This window comes from Protopterus annectens, chromosome 4.part1, assembly GCF_019279795.1.
Source record: "Protopterus annectens isolate FY-2018-M chromosome 4.part1, PAN1.0, whole genome shotgun sequence".
Lineage (NCBI taxonomy): Eukaryota > Metazoa > Chordata > Ceratodontiformes > Protopteridae > Protopterus > Protopterus annectens.
The window spans coordinates 556,110,796-556,128,977 of NC_056734.1; the positions used below are offsets into that span (position 1 = coordinate 556,110,796).

General features: G+C 34.9%; 1 protein-coding gene across 2 annotated transcripts in view; it reads left to right on the forward strand.

The window, feature by feature from the left end:
* The window catches only part of LOC122800960 (G-protein coupled receptor 55-like), a 529,630-nt gene that overhangs the window by 237,124 nt on the left and 274,324 nt on the right, over positions 1-18,182 (forward strand). The window contains exon 1 of one of the 2 annotated variants that reach the window (XM_044070364.1): positions 410-636. The exons of the other annotated variant lie outside the window; for it this stretch is intronic. The gene's annotated coding sequence lies outside the window, so the exon portion shown is untranslated. Of the gene's footprint in view, positions 1-409; positions 637-18,182 lie in introns of those variants that run through there. 2 annotated transcript variants of the gene reach the window in all.

Consider the following 18,182-nt stretch of genomic DNA (forward strand, 5'->3'; position numbering starts at 1 on the left):
TAGTTAGTAGTGGTAGTATAAGCAGCATTAGTGGTACTAGTAGCAATAGTAGTAGTAGAAGTACTAGTAGTTTTAGTACTAATATTAGTAGTAATATTTATGTTGCTTTTGTCATTTGATAGTCTATTTTATAACCTTTGAGCAAAGTTAATTATGATGGTACTTGTAGTGAAAAGTAATAAAGAATTACAGCTATAAAAGTATATTAAAATCATTTACAAATGTAAACAGAAGACTAAAGAACAAAAAGGTCAAAGCATGCATGAAAAGCAATGAGCAAGGCAGCTCAAACATGAAAAGGGAAGTGGTTATACAGAGCCAAGAACTAAAAAAATGCTGAAGCATTTACACCAACTTATAAAAGAAGGTGATACAGAAAGTGTGCATTGGTTACAGAAATAGGCTTTTAAGTAAAAAGAAGACATTGAGAAGCTTATCACGTTTAACCGGCTAAAAATCTACAGGAAGCGACTAACCTGTTGCACACAGAAAACACTTGCCATTTAGTGTTTGCTGCGATTTTAAGAAGACAAGTGTAAAATTTCCACAAAGAAAAAATATATTTCTAAATGCTAGAAGCAATATACTGAAACTGTATGATGACCCAAGGAAAGACATGACAGTTGGAGAATGCAGGTAAGTTCAAGGTTAAGATGGACATAAAATAATGTACAATGAATGTACCATTTTGTTGTGATTAGAATTGAAATACATGAGCAGTAAAGCAGAAAGTCTGAGAAGATGTGCAAATAGAACTGTTTCTTTTTTACAAATTTGGAACAGGGTTAATATTTGTAGAGAAAGTTTAGAACAGAAGTAAAATCTTATTGAAACCTATTTAAGTGTCATCTGATGAGGGAAGGGAGCTTAATGTAGAAATGAGTGCTCTTATCTAAGTTTACACATCTGCAAACAGAAAATATTTATGCACAGATGAATTTGAAACTTGAAAATGCTGCAGTTAACTTTATACAGCAACACACATAAAATGACAAGAAAATGTATGGCTGACTTACCCTCTGCAATAGCAGACATTTTTGTGGAATGGAGGCTGTATGTTACATTAATGTGTGCATTATAACGTGCGAACAACCTTAGCATTATTTCTGAAATAAATCAGACGACACTGCATCTTCATACTACTGATCAAAAGTAGTTTCGTCAAATGTTGTTTTATCACAGCTAATTAGTCAAAACAGCACTTAAACGTGAGAAAAAAATACTCTAAGGTGGGAGGGCTCAGTCATGTGCATGGAGGGCCTCCCTGCATAGTGCACATTTATATTTGAAGTCTGAAACTACTGCATCTCAGGGAAAGGAGCATTTCCCTGCTATGACAATTTTTGCTCTAGCTTGATGCACTCAACAAACTGTTCTCTGACAAGTATGGATTAGGTTGACACAATGGCTGTCTATCTACACATGCATTATACAGCTCTATAATTTTTAATGGGAAGAACATCACATACTGTTATATACTGATAAAACTAAGATGACTGATTTTGATGATGCAAATACAAAATATATTCCTACAGTTAAGTATTAAGGCATTTCTCTATTTAGCATTATATTTTTCTGAAGATATGAATTACCTGTTGAATAAAATCTGTACTGAATAGCTTTAAACATATTATTTCCTATCAGAGTAGATGGATGTTAGAAAAATCATTTTGTTTTGTTTTTCTGATTTTGGTGCAGTTTAATAAGGCTGCCGACACAGCATAACCTAGGCAAATTAAAATGTTGTTACAATGTTATTCTTCATTTTATTAGAATGTTCTTTACCTTTTTCATCAGTGTGATTTGTAATTACTTGTTTCTCTTTATTGTCTTTAGATTCGATGATGTTGTATATGGGGATACATTTTATTTATAAGGTTTATAATAAATTGGTACCCAGATATATTGTGCAAATGTTTAAGCTTTTTAGATATCTTCAAATAAGGGCTTGATGAAGACAGGGGCTTATGATTCCATACTGTAACTAACAATGTTGTTGGATAAAGAGCTCCATTATATCATTTTACTGTACTCATTAATCATTATTTGTATCTGTTTATTCAGGTTCCTTAATGGTGCAATTTAAAAAAAAAACTGTCTGATCTGTTGCTTGATGCTTCTAAGTGTAGATGTTTTATGTAAAGGTGCATTACTGATTATATGTGCATAACACATTTTATTTGTTTTTGTAATGTATACCTGACATTAGGATTGTCCCCATGGTATACATTAATATAGTAATAATATATAATATAATATAATATAATATAATATAATATAATATAATATAATATAATATAATATAATATAATATAATATATGCTGGGCAGTATATGTACTGTGTATAGGTACAAAGCTGGCATTAACCAAAGTAAAGCATAGCACTGACAAGTGTGATAGATTACATGCTTTATGCACATAAGCGATAAACAAAAAGATTAAACTGTTCTGTAGCATCTCTAAACAAAATCCTAGGTACATATATGAGACACATTTGGATAACATATGAATGTGTGATAGCATGAATATGTCAACCTGACCACATTAATTGTTGAGCATGTCTACTCCTTCATAGTGACATATGCATGTATGGTAGGGTGGCATTTAGAAACAGCTGAGAACAGTCACATGTATTAATTTGCATGGAGTAGCAGTGGGAATTGTACTACCAGACTGAGTTTGCCTAAATATTAAGAAATGAAAACAAGGAAATATGGAATTTGCTGGGTAGAAACCTTTAGTTAAGTCATATTATTACATATAACAGCTCTCTTAGAAGTTAAAGACTCAATAATGTGAGTCCTGAAACTATAAAAAGTGAAGTGCAATTTAATACAATTAGCAGCAAACTTCATATGGTGCTGTTATACATTTAAAGTGTTTTTGCAGGGGCAAGCCTCTCCGTTTCTCTGATGTGTGGGGGTTTTACATCCCACACCCATGTTACTTATATATACCAACTCCACAAGACCTATACCCTGGAGAAGGCAGAATATTCTGAGACACAACAATTTCAGATTCAGTATATTTCCTTTTATTGCCCTTAAATTCTCATAGTTCTACGGATTGCAGTTACAATTCTTGGCATACAGTGGGAACTCATATCTAAGTAAAATTATGACAGAAAATCCAACTGTGGAAAAGTATCATGTTTGAAGTTGATATTATTATGTATTTAGGCTTTCTTTGTCTCAGCAGTAGTGTAGTAACACTGGGGTTATAAATGAGGCAATATTGTAGTTCCTGCGCGAAGGTGCACCATGTGCTTCTGGACAAAATGCATGTTTAACATTACCACATTAAAATCTGAAATTTGTGCACAGAACTGCGGCTGCCGTCTACCACAGGAAATTATCTGTGGGTGTATGTGATTCAGACTACTTGTTTGTTCATTTCATGACCAGGAAAGTGGACTGACATGAGTCTGTACCTCTCAACTGTCCCCGATTGTGCAGAGCATTCTTGAGTTTGTCACATATTTCTCCCGTTACATTTTTTTGATTTTCTGACAAATTACTGAGCATTATAATCAAACCAATAATACAAGACATTCAAATTTTATGTTTCTTAGTGTGGTAAACCTGCAAGTTGGTGCAAGACTGGTTCTTCAGTTAACTTTTCAAGTGAATTAAAGTAATATTTAAAAATTTCCCCTGATTTTGGGCCTTCCCCCATTGTTTTTTGGCTTTGTCCAGAATTTTTGAGCAAAGAAGTTAGGAGGTATGAGCATGTAAGTACCAAGGTGATTCCTCTTACACAAAACAAACAATAGCATCTCAAAAGTAATATAAAATGCATTTACACAAGATTAGCTGTGAGCAGCAGTTCTAAATCATATAAGCATCTGACCTGCAGGTATGTGAATCATTCACATTTTTAATTCAAAATCTCAGTTAAACATTTCTATACGATACCTTATTTATGTTAGGCTATTGAAGAAGTTTTGATTCAGTTATATAGCTTATGCTTAAGGATGTGTATGAAATGAGAATAGGTGGATGTCATTCATCTTGTTAAAGTTGCCTCCTGTATTTAGGCTGGCCAGCTATTGGTTGTGGCACTGGTGTGTATGATAATCCTACAGGGAGATGTGGTTGATAAATATTCCAGCAGTTCTTTTGATTCCCCATTATAGAACTATGGTATGTACTTTATGCTGAAAACAGTAGCAGCCAAGAGTGAAAGAAGGGAATACTTTACCAAAGTGAATTTAAGGCATGCTGATAAGCAGAATGAGTAAACCTCAACAGCACAGTAGTGAAGTTTATTGTGCAGTAAAATAGCCCTTGTGTGAACGATTTCATGTCATCAGTTTATGAAATAGTATAATAAACAGTTGCTAGGAACACTAAGCTGGGCAATGGCACAGGGTGCTTTCTTGAACTTCAAACTCTGTGGAGCTTCTGCTCTGTAAGTATAAGATATTGGTGGCACTTTTAGTAAAATGCATGCCTTTTTCAGGAAATGGTCATGAGTTAATGAAATGATAGGTGCAGAGCAGTATTTACATAGTTAGTTCTGGTTTGTCTGGAAACAGGTAGATCATTTTGACTGATGTAAAGCTCAGTTTAGGAAGGACTGCAGTCTCATTGTAGCTAGAAGAAAGAATAACAAACATTTAAGAAGGCTAGACATAAGTGGGGACAGTGTGAAGGCAATCAGTAAGTGAGGGTAATTTAAGAACAATGGCATGACCCAGGAGGGTTCTATGAGCACACCTAAAACATGCTCAACATTGCTGAGAGGGAATACCATCTTCATAGACAAAGTGTACCATCTCATATATGGGAAATTTGCTCCTTGGCTTATGTGCAGTTAGAAATAGCTATTGATTTATAGTTGTAGTCTTATTTGAATGTAAATGACACTCACACAGACCCACAGCACAAACACTACAGATATGCATCACACACCCTATGTGTGATCTGTAGCTGGCAATGTTCCTTCACTGTACAGCTTCTCACTTGCATATGGCATTTTGTGTATGATCCTTCACTTCTATTTACAAATCTATACATGCATGCCAATCATATATTGCCTGTCCCTGACTGCTAAATCCAGACTACACATGTTTGTCAAGCACATCCTTCCTCTTGAGTTCTTATATTAGCCATATATATTCATACCAAGCATATCCCACCTGTTTCTGACTACTAACATCAGACACATTACTTATCTATTTATTTATTTATTGACATTTGTTACTGGAAAACTCTGAATGGACAAGAATCCATTTTAGTGGAGGCCTGGGGAGAAAAGCTACACAAAATATGTTACAACAGTAGGTCATTATCACTCACAGTAAAATATACAATAGCAAGAGAAGAATATTTCTAAATTTGCTACTAGTCACAGATCCTCTACCCATCACTGTATATCCCTACATCAATTCAATTGGCTTGAGCTACCCAAGTACCTCACCTATACACAACTTATCCAAACACATAAACTCATTTTTAGTCCCTCTCTCTGCCCATCCCTCAGTTCTACCTTTCAAATGCACCTACCAAATAGAAATCTAAGATCCATCTTCCAAAATCTAATTGAGCTACATAAACCTGTCCGCCCACCAGGCAAATATCTTCTATCCTTCTCTGTAGCATGCCACTGGAACTCTCTCCCACTACATATCTGTATCACTAATAGTCTCTCTGCTTTCAAAACTTCACTCCACTCTCATCTAAACACACAATGGAAATGCCCCTGCTCCCACCCCACATAGCTTTCTCAATCATAGTTACTCTCAACAAGCTAATACATCTGCTATGAGTCTCCTATTGTCTTAGAACTCCTAACAATAACTGATGGAACAACCATATTGTACTTGAATTATAACTGAATTTTTATTACAACTTGTTACTTTGTATTTTACTTGTACTGTATTTGTGATTATTCACACTTGTATCTTACTGTATTTGTGATTATTCACACTTGTATCTTACTGTATTTGTGATTATTCACACTTGTATCTTACTGTATTTGTGATTATTCACACTTGTATCTTACTGTATTTATGATTACTCACACTTGTATCTTACTGTATTTGTGATTATTCACACTTGTATCTTACTGTATTTGTGATTACTCACACTTGTATCTTACTGTATTTGTGATTATTCACACTTGTATCTTACTGTATTTATGATTACTCACACTTGTATTTTGTACTTCTCTGGAGCTTTTCTCCCCAGGACCCCATTGAAAACGGGCTCCTCGTGGCCCATTGGAACATCCTGGTAAAACAAACTGAAATAAAAAATAAGTAGAAAAAAATATATAAACAGCAAACAAATCTATAGAAAATATACAAAATAAATGTATTTGATATGAATAACTATAAAAGAAAAAGAAAAAATACACACGATAAATGCAAAATGAATATGAAAAGAAAACAAAAGAAAATAAAAAAATAGTAGTATTGGTGGCAGAAGGTAAATGTTTCCGTCTGCAAAGTCACACAACAGACAAAATATTGATTTGAGTATATCAGACTGTACTATGGTGAAGTAGTAGAAAGTTGTAGGCCAATACAGGCAAATAGAAGTAGGAGAACTATTGGTTTGAGACAGATTAAATGAGGGTGCTGGTATAATGAATATGAGGGCATGTAAAAAAGAAAAAAGAGAGACATTTTGTTATTGGCCTGGCGTAGTACAGAAACAGAGGCAAGAGTTGTTAAGGAATTTTTTCAGTAAAGGCTTGAATGAATTAATGTTAGGTAATGACCTGATAAGACTGGGATGGAGTTTCAAAATGTTGTCTCACAGTAGGAATATAAGCAGTGCCCTATAGATGTCTTTGGTTTATAAATTTCAAGTACTTGTTTGCTAGCTGAGTGAAGGGCTCATTTTTGAAGATAATTGTGGAGAATGTTGCTGATAGCTGGGCAGGGAGAAAGGTTATGTGTTATTTTCTATGCTAGCAGTAGTTGTGAGAATGCTAGGTAATGAGGTCATTTAAGTCAGTTTAGTGATTTAAGAATAGTGCAATGATGGGTATGATATGGCTGATTGGCTACAAATCTTGCAACTTTATTACAGCTTTGTTCTAGTTTGGATATTAAAGTAAATTGTAAATTGGTCAAAATGGGAGTGCCATAAAGAAGAGAAGGTAAAAGATAAGTGTTGGTTAGAGTTGTTGGGTTTGTAAGAAATGTATTAGCTCTATAAAGCATATCTAGTTTTTGATGAATTTTTGATACAATTTTGCATGTGGAGATCAAACTTTAGACTACTATCTATTGTCGCACCTAGGAGTTTAGTATGAGAAACAACTTCAATATTGGTATTGCTCAGAGAGAAAGTTTCAAAGTTCTGTTTTTTTTGTGGGTATGATTTTGGGGAATAATAAAAGTGGCTTTTCCTTTGTGTGGGGGGTTCAGCAGAAATTGATTGTCAGAGAACCAGCTTTCCCCCTCAGTTAAAGGCACCTTAGGTGATAGTTTGTAGCTGGGGTAGGCCACCAGAGGAACAGATTAGAGTACACTCAACATACTGTACAAGTGGTACTTGTTGAGATGATTTGTAAAGATTGTTTATGATGTTATAATGTGAAAACCAAGGATGGGTGGAGACTTGTAGGACACCAGTATTTCTTGGATGATAAGGGGAAATCCATTTTACTGACTGATATTTGTGTGACTAGTAGCTAGAAAACTATTTAACCATAGTGACAGAGGGGCACAGCGTAGCCATCATTGAGGAGTTTGTTGTGGAAGAATGTACTGAAAGCTTTAGATAAGTAATTAAAAGGGAAGATGAGAAAAAGTTGTCATTGAGTCTGGCCTTGTTGATAGTGCTTACAAATAAATAACAAAAAACAGTAAGGCAGCCACTATAGAAGTATACTTTAATAAAAAATAAAGACAAAAGGATTACAAAGGGCAGCCATTGCACTCTGGGGTGGTTGAAAACCATGTTGTGTGGCAGTAAGCAGTTTTTCTTAGAGAAGATGATAGAGAAGTTATGCATGTACATATTTTTCCAATATTTTGGAGAGGGGGAAAATTTGCAGTGGGTCTAAAATTAGTGATTTCATTGGAGTTCACACCCTTGTGATAGGGAATTATATGGAATTTCGTCAACAGGGAGGGAACATAGAATTCTTGCACAGATATGTTGGTAAGAATTGACACAGGGAAAACAATGGAATCAGCAGCTAACATTAGGTATTCTGAAGGGAGATTGTCTGCAGAGGGTGAGCATGTCTTATGTTTGTATAGTAGAGGTCTAATATATGAGGTAAAGACTGGTTTTAATGTGAAGAGGGGATTGTTTCATGAGGAAGGAAGTACTTATTCCAAGAGACTTGAAAGGAGTTTGAGGCAAGGATATGTATACAGTTTATGAAGTAGGAGCTGAATGTAATAATCTAATAAATGTTTCCATGAGGGAGAGGTCAGTGCATGGCTTAGGAACACTGTTAATACCACTGCATAAGATGTATTTATACAGGCCCAGCATGTTCTAGCATTATGTCTTACATTACTTTAAGGATCTGCCTTATGTTGTATCTTATCATTATAAACTTGTTGTTTTTTGGAAATTTGCAGAGTTCTTTGTAGTGTTGTAGGTTCTGCAAAGATCTGTCTTTCCACCATTCTTTCCATGCCTTATCACTGCTGTAAATCAGACTTTTACTGTGACTGGAGAGCCAAAGGACATGGCTGCACATTACTGTCTTCCTTTTCAAGGGGGTATGGTAATTTCATGTGTTTAAAAATATGGTATTGAATGTATGCAGAGCATCATTTAGTAGTAGGGTTTTGAGGGTGGATCAGTTATAGGATTTTAGGGTGTCAGTAAACACATTGCTGTTAAATTATGAATGGTTGTTGGTTTCCTTTTATAGGTGCTGCTTGGAGTAGTGGTAGGGTGATGATCACTGAGGGAGTCTGGGACAATACCTGATCAACTATATTTGCTGCTAGCAGAGACTAGGACCCAGTCTAAAGTAGAGCCATTATTGTTGGCATTATTGTAGTGAATGTAGACAGTAATAAGTTGTTTTTATACACATAGGTCAAGCATATCTGACCTGTTTATGACTGCTAACCCCAGACTATATATGCATACCCTGCCTGCCTGAATGTTAACATCAGGCATACACGTATATCAACCACATTCCACCTGTATCAGACTACTAACACTAGACTATACATGTATGCCAAATATATCCTGCCTATTTCTAAGTGCTAGCAGTCATATGCAGTCCTGTATAACCAAGAGGCAAACACAGCACACCTGAGAATTCAGTGTAAGAAAGGCAAAGGTAATCCAACTGCAATATGTTTCCATTAAAAAATGCTAAGCATTCCGTTTCCAAATGATACTCCATTTATAAAAAATCTGGTTTAGTAGCATGCAACAAGTAAGCGCTTTCACATTAGCTTCATCAGACCGTTAAAATTGTCAATTACAACACTTTTATATAAAACAGTGACATATTGGTGAATAAAACATCCTTCAATTAATCATTTAAAGGTATATATACAATCATTGCACTAAACCACCTTCTCTAGTTTTAAATATAGACATTCAACATCTGTTCGTGTGAATGGGTGTAGCCTACTCAAATAATACAATTCATTTAACATGCTAATCGTGTTACTATCGAATTTGTAGTATATGTTAAAATAATTGCAAATAGTTGTGCATACATAATAACACGTTATATTGTACTTATAGCTTGCTAGCTTAATTCTATGTTTATATAGTTCCTACTATCTAAATTGTATAACATCCCAATGCAATAAAAAACCTTTATAGGTCTACTATATACACTTATTAACAATCCTTTATAATATACCCTTAATGCATCCTGCACAGCTTGACTTTTATTCACATAATAATAATCTTACTGTAATAAACGGCATCTTTATTACTTAATGTTAGAGGCTACATATACTAGAGCTGTAATAAACACTAGTTAATATGAGCCTAATATAAGATTTTCGATAGGCGTGTGCAAAAATTATCATACATTCCTTCCAATAATAGGAGAGTTTCAGAGATAAAAATAAAGCGCTGACATTAGCCAGTTATCATAGCAATGATACTGAGTGTCGTATATTGTGATATAAAGTCCTACAATCGATATAAATTTCATTCATAAAGCTTTTAATCTTCTTAATGAATTCATTATAATGTGATGAAACTAAATCTAGAGTCAAAATCTAATTATTACCGCTGCACTAAGAATACACATAAGAGCCTACCACGAAGTCCAACACATCGGCTATAGAGTGTCTCCCCAAATGTATATAGAACATGACCTGGTACATAAGCTTATTTAGTAACTAAAATTATATATATCGGGCCGACTCTAATCTGGAACAACTAAAACATCAATTTGATGTTCCAGCATAGCTGATTTTCACGGCACTACTGTTAGTTAAAGAATACTGCTACAGTTACTCCTATAATTAATACAGAATTCATTAAAACTGTGAAAGTCTACAAAACAGACTTACTATGATAAGATGAGTGCTTAGCAAATGACAAAGTTCAACCGTTAATTGAGTTCACAGCACTAAAGTTAGAATGAGAATCATAAAGTCCATATTCAACACTGAATTGTATCTCAAATATATCAAGTACCTTACATATATTACAGACTTGATGAATAGCTAAATATAGAAGCTATACCTAAGATGAATATATGAGAAAAATCTGAAAAGGAAAAAATCTCTAACTTAGATGGTAAATTAACACATCCTCAGTTGACAATGAGAATGAAATTTGATGTGTATATATGTGGTATTAATACATGAATGTAGACCTAACAAAGGCACGGTACATAAAACACATAAAAAGTATAGAAAACATAAAAAACATGGAGGCATAATTATCATTACTTCTTTAAGTTTTTCCATGAAATATCCAAAATTGGATGAATCGTTCTAATATTACATGGGTAAATTTGATCTATTTATAAGTACCATAAACAACTAATACTACATATGCTTTATGCCTGAATTATCAATGAACTGGGTATGAAATGACGATATGGTAATAAAGAATTCACCATTCCATATATCATATTGCTACTTAGCAACAAGGGGTCTAGCCTTTAATATGGGCTTGACTGATGCCCTGTCATTTAGCCCTTTGCCTTTGTCTGCCCTCATTCCCATAATCCAATTAATTTCTTTCTTTTCTGTGGTATTTCGTATGTTACCCTCTCTAATTAAAGGAATAACCAAATCTATAACTTGAAACTGAAAAACGTGTTCTTGGCCGTGTTCCATAATGTGTTTGGCCAGGGCATTTGTGGTATGACCTATCCTAATAGCATATAGATGTTCTCTAATTCTAGTTCGAGGTGTCCTGTCTGTTTTGCCAACATAAAAGGATTGGCATTTTTGACAGACTGCTAGATATACCACATGATCAGTACCACAATCTGCTGAAACATGGAACCTATATTGGTGTCCCGTATCTGGATGAACAAAACTATCTCCTATATCAATGTATGTACAAAAATTACATTTATCACAACAGTGAGTGCTTATATAAGGATGTTGGTTGGCAGTCATTGCTGGGTGGCATAACAATCTTCTTAGATTTGGTTTATTCTTATATTGAAACTGAGGTTTTTCTCCTACTATACTCTTTATATCCTCATCCACGGTGAGGATACGCCAATGTCTACTAATTAGATCCATTAGTTCTCTATTATCTCTGGTGTAGTACATTGGTATTTTGAGTTGCAGCATTGCGTCTGCAGGACGTTGGTACAGATGCGCCTGTGCCGAGTAATATGGAGCTGCTCTACCTTCCCTAAGTTGATTGATATTCTGTAACCCTCTATTAATTTCAGGTTCTTTATACCCACGTTTAAGAAGTCTTTGTTTAAAATAATTAATTTCTTGTTGGTAACCTGCTTCTGTTGCGTTTAACTGTGATATTCTCATACTTTGCCCCTTTATGATGTTGTTAAATGTGTATGCAGGATGCATACTATGACGGTAAAGATAGGTGTTCCTGTAGCATGTCTTCCGGAATACTCCTGTATTAACCTGAGTGTTCATTACTCTTTCCACATATATGTCTAAATATTCTATTCTGGTGTTTGAATAGTTAGATGTAAATTTCAGAAATGTGGTCATGTTATTCATATACACTGTGTACCTCTCCAATTCTTCTACATTGCCTTCCCAAATAAAAAAGACATCATCTACAAAACGTCGATAAAAATGAATCCATTCTTGATGCCATATTTTCTTAAAACGCTCTTTTTCTTCCCATAATGCTAGAAACATGTTGGCATAGCTATTGGCACATACAGTGCCCATAGCCACGCCATCACGTTGGATGTAAATATTATTGTCATACACAAAGACATTATTTTACAATATTATTTCTAGGAACATACTAATTAAGTCTATTTTCTGTTCTGTGTATTTGCTCTGTTTAACAAAATACTTTTTAATGGTGTCAACACCTAATTCATTAGGAATAATGGTAAACAAGGATTGCACATCCAAGGTTACAAATAGCATATTAGGTTTGAATTCAGTTTGGTTAAAAAACTCATATAAATTCAATAAAAATTGTTTAGTATCCTTAAGTATATATTCATTTTTATCTATTACAAATCTGAGATGTCTTTACACAAACAGTGAAAATGGTTCAGTGCTCCATCCCCTACCAGAGACTATCAGTCTCATGGGGGGATTTTCACCATCTTTATGTACCTTTGGTATCCCTTTGATACTGAGTATAGTTGGAAATTCAATTTCCAAAAATCTACCTAATTCAGTATCTATGACATGGCTATCTACCACATCTACTATGGTGTTGTATATATTGGACTTAATGTGGTCCAGTTTTTGTTTGTCTATGACTCCGTAGTATCTGTCATCGCTAAGCATATCTATCATGGACTTATGATATTTTGTCTTGTCCATGATTACTAGGGGTCCACCCTTATCGGCTGATCTAAAAATCACTGTTTTGTCCTGCTCTATCTATGCAATACTTTCCTTTCATTAGGTTTCAAATTATTCCTTATATGTTTCTTGAATGTAGATGTTGCCTGATCTGCACTATATTTCTGATACTCGTCATCTTTAACTAAGTTATAGAATGCTTCCACTACGGGATGGTTTTGTGGTATGTATTCGCCTGGCCTCTTGAAGGTCTGATGATAATTACCTTCCCTATTTCCCTATTGATATCTAAGCATAACATTCCTAACAAATAATTTCACATCAGTCAACACATCTATAAGTTGATTATTTGCTGTGAGGATAAAACTCAAACCCTTGTTAAGTACATTGATTTCATCATTATCCAATTCTCTATGAGAGATGTTTCAAATCAAGCAGTCTTCATCTGATTCCACATCTTTTTTAGGGTTTGGTTGGGCCCCCTCTCTCCTGAGAACTTCCGTTTTTGCCGACCTCGACTCATCGAGTGATCTCTCCTGACCCCCTTCTCCATAGCCATGGGAAGTGGGAAGCATGGAAAATCCAAGCCATTTGGTGACCTATTGTATTATTGTATAATAATTTGCAATTATTTTAACATGTACTACAAATTCAATAGTAACACGATTAGCATGTTAAATTAATTGTATTATTTGAGTAGGCTACACCCATTCACACGAACAGATGTTGAATGTCTATATTTAAAACTAGAGAAGGTGGTTTAGTGCAATGATTGTATATATACCTTTAAATGATTAATTGAAGGATGTTTTATTCACCAATACATCACTGTTTTATATAAAAGTGTTGTAATTGACAAATGTTTGAATTTTAATGGTCTGATGAAGCTAATGTGAAAGCGCTTACTTGTTGCATGCTAATAAACCAGATTTTTTACGAATGGAGTATCATTTGGAAACGGAATGCTTAGCATTTTTTAACGGAAACATATTGCAGTTGGATTACCTTTGCCTTTCTTACACTGAATTCTCAGGTGTGCTGTGTTTGCCTCTTGGTTATATTTATTGGACTGATTTATTTTTACTTTGTGCAAACCAAGAGGTATTCATTTCATTGGGAGTGAATACACAATTCGGTTTCATTAATTCTTCTTTTTTACGCCCTCAATGGAGACATGGAAGAAATTAATGATAACATAGAACTGGATTATAGACCGATCGGGTCTATGCGAGGGCAGGAAGATGCCAGCCCAGGAACAGGAATCAATGATTCTGAAGCAGCAGGGAGTGGAGTGAATGTTACTAATACCAGAATAATTCCAACATATCAAGGAGGCGAATGCCTAAAGAGTATACTTCTAACATGTGTACGGAGTGATGTCGATTCTTTTTTCTTCCACCAAACTTACAGTAACGAAATCATCACCCCAGCAGCATCGGAGCTTACAGAGTGCATGCAGAAGGCTCTGGACAATTTAGAAATCAACCTTCTTAAGCTAAAACGTCTTTCTACTCAACGACAACATTTTGAGGTTTGCCTGCGTAGAGGTATTATACCGAGAGATCTGCGACTTCTAAAAATGCCCACATATGGAGAGCAATATCCAGAATTACTCACCAAGTGGCAAAAACTTAATATAGAGGTGAGTAAGAATTATATTCAATTGTTGCTAGACTTTTTTAAGCCTGTGGAGGAAGAATTAATTACATCTATTCTGGGGCAACAACAAGAATTATACACTAACTATTCAAATGTAGTCATTGATAATGCGCTCTCTAATATTTTGGATGGAGTATTAATATATGAGAAGCGACTTTTGCAACAGAAAAGGAACAAAATAGACAGAGACATCCATGATTTTAGATTAGGCCAAGTCTTCACTTGGCCGAGACCGGGGCAAACCCCAAGGCAGATACCAGTAAATAACAGGAATACCACTACTAATGTAACCCGTTATAATGAAAACATCAATAATGACCATTTTCAAGGCTTTAATAGGCAAGGTATGCCTATGACTTACACCATTCCACATTCAACTACTCCAATTGATCCAAGCCTTGATGCTAATTCTACACCTGTAGTGGCAAAGGCATCAGTTGAAAAGGTTCCAGCACCAGCAGCTTCTCAAAATGAACTGTCGAACGACATCTTAGACAACATTCCTCAACTATCTGTTGTATGTCCCAAAAATAACAAAACCGCTGGGCATTCTACACAAGCATACAATGGATCACTAAATGGCTTGGATTTTCCATGCTTCCCCCTTCCCATGGCTATGGAGAAGGGGGTCAGGAGAGATCGCTCGATGAGTCGAGGTTGGCAAAAACGGAAGTTCTCAGGAGAGAGGGGGCCCAACCAAACCCTAAAAAAGATGTGGAATCATATGAAGACTGCTTGATTTGAAACATCTCTCATAGAGAATTGGATAATGATGAAATCAATGTACTTAACAAGGGTTTGAGTTTTATCCCCACAGCAAATAATCAACTTATAGATGTGTTGACTGATGTGAAATTATTTGTTAGGAATGTTATGCTTAGATATCAATAGGGAAATAGGGAAGGTAATTAACATCCGACCTTCAAGAGGCCAGGTGAATACATACCACAAAACCATCCCGTAGTGGAAGCATTCTATAACTTAGTTAAAGATGACGAGTATCAGAAATATAGTACAGATCAGGCAACATCTACATTCAAGAAACATATAAGGAATAATTTGAAACCTAATGAAAGGAAAGCATTGCGTAGATTACAGCAGGATGAAATAGTGATTTTTAGATCAGCCGATAAGGTGGACCCCTAGTAATCATGGACAAGACAAAATATCATAAGTCCATGACAGATATGCTTAGCGATGACAGATACTACGGAGTCATAGACAAACAAAAACTGGACCACATTAAGTCCAATATATACAACACCATAGTAGATGTGGTAGATAGCCATGTCATAGATACTGAATTAGGTAGATTTTTGGAAATTGAATATCCAGCTATACCCAGTATCAAAGGGATACCAAAGGTACATAAAGATGGTGAGAATCCCTCCATGAGACCGATAGTCTCTGGTAGGGGATGAATAACCAAACCATTTTCACTGTTTGTGAAAAGACATCTCAGACCTGTAATAGATAAAAATGAATATATACTTAAGGATACTAAACAATTTTTATTGAATTCATATGAGTTTTTTAACCAAATTGAATTCATGCCTAATATGCTATTTGTAACCTTGGATGTGCAATCCTTGATTACCATTATACCTAATGAATTAGGTGTTGACACCATTAAAAAGTATTTAGTTAAACATAGCAAATACACAAAACAGAAAATAGACTTAATTAGTATGTTCTTAGAAATAATATTGGAAAATAATGTCTTTGTGTATGACAATAATATTTACATCAAACGTGATGGCGTGGATATGGGCACTGCATGTGCCGATAGCTATGCCAACATGTTTCTAGCATTATGGGAAGAAAAAGAGCTTTTTAAGAGCATATGGCATCAAGAATGGATTCATTTTTATCGACGTTTTGTAGATGATGTATTTTTTATTTGGGAAGGCAATGTAGAAGAATTGGAGAGGTACACAGTGTATATGAATAACATGACCACATTTTTTAAATTTACGTCTAACTATTCAAACACCAGAATAGAATATTTAGACATATATGTGGAAAGCGTAATGAACACTCAGGTTAATACAGGAGTATTCCGGAAGACATGCTACAGGAACACCTATTTTTACCGTCATAGTATGCATCCTGCATACACATTTAACAACATCATAAAGGGACAAAGTATGAAAATATCATGGTTAAACGCAACAGAAGCAGGTTACCAACAAGAAATTAATTATTTTAAACAAAGACTTCTTAAACGTGGGTATAAAGAACCTGAAATTAATAGAGGGTTACAGAATATCAATCAACTTAGGGAAGGTAGAGCAGCTCCATATTACTCGGCACAGGCGCATCTGTACCAACGTCCTGCAGACGCAATGCTGCAACTCAAAATACCAATGTACTACACCAGAGATAATAGAGAACTAATGGATCTAATTAGTAGACATTGGCGTATCCTCACCGTGGATGAGGATATAAAGAGTATAGTAGGAGAAAAACCTCAGTTTCAATATAAGAATAAACCAAATCTAAGAAGATTGTTATGCCACCCAGCAGTGACTGCCAACCAACATCCTTATATCAGCACTCACTGTTGTGATAAATGTAATTTTTGTACATACATTGATATAGGAGATAGTTTTGTTCATCCAGATACGGGACACCAATATAGGTTCCATGTTTCAGCAGATTGTGGTACTGATCATGTGGTATATCTAGCAGTCTGTCAAAAATGCCAATCCTTTTATGTTGGCAAAACAGACAGGACACCTCGAACTAGAATTAGAGAACATCTATATGCTATTAGGATAGGTCATACCACAAATGCCCTGGCCAAACACATTATGGAACACGGCCAAGAACACGTTTTTCAGTTTCAAGTTATAGATTTGGTTATTCCTTTAATTAGAGAGGGTAACATACGAAATACCACAGAAAAGAAAGAAATTAATTGGATTATGGGAATGAGGGCAGACAAAGGCAAAGGGCTAAATGACAGGGCATCAGTCAAGCCCATATTAAAGGCTTGATGCCTTGTTGCTAAGTAGCAATATGATATATGGAATGGTGAATTCTTTATTACCATATCCCCATTTCATACTCAGTTCATTGATAATTCAGGGATAAAGCATATGTAGTATTAGTTGTTTATGGTACTTATAAATAGATCAAATTTACCCATGTAATATTAGAACGATTCATCCAATTTTGGATATTTCATGGTAAAGCTTAAAGAAGTAATGATAATTATGCCTCCATGTTTTTTATGTTTTCTATACTTTTTATGTCTTTTATGTACCGTGCCTTTGTTAGGTCTACATTCATGTATTAATACCACATATATACACATCAAATTTCATTCTCATTGTCAACTGAGGATGTGTTAATTTACCATCTAAGTTAAAGATTTTTTTCCTTTTCAGATTTTTTCTTCTCATATATTCATCTTAAGTATAGCTTTTATATTTAGCTATTCATCAAGTCTGTGATATATGTAAGGTACTTGATATATTTGAGATACAATTCAGTGTCGAATATGGACTTTATAATTCTCATTCTAACTTTAGTGCTGTGAACTCAATTAATGGTTGAACTTTGTCATTTGCTAAGCACTCATCTTATCAAAGTGAGTCTGTTTTGTAGACTTTCACAGTTTTAATGA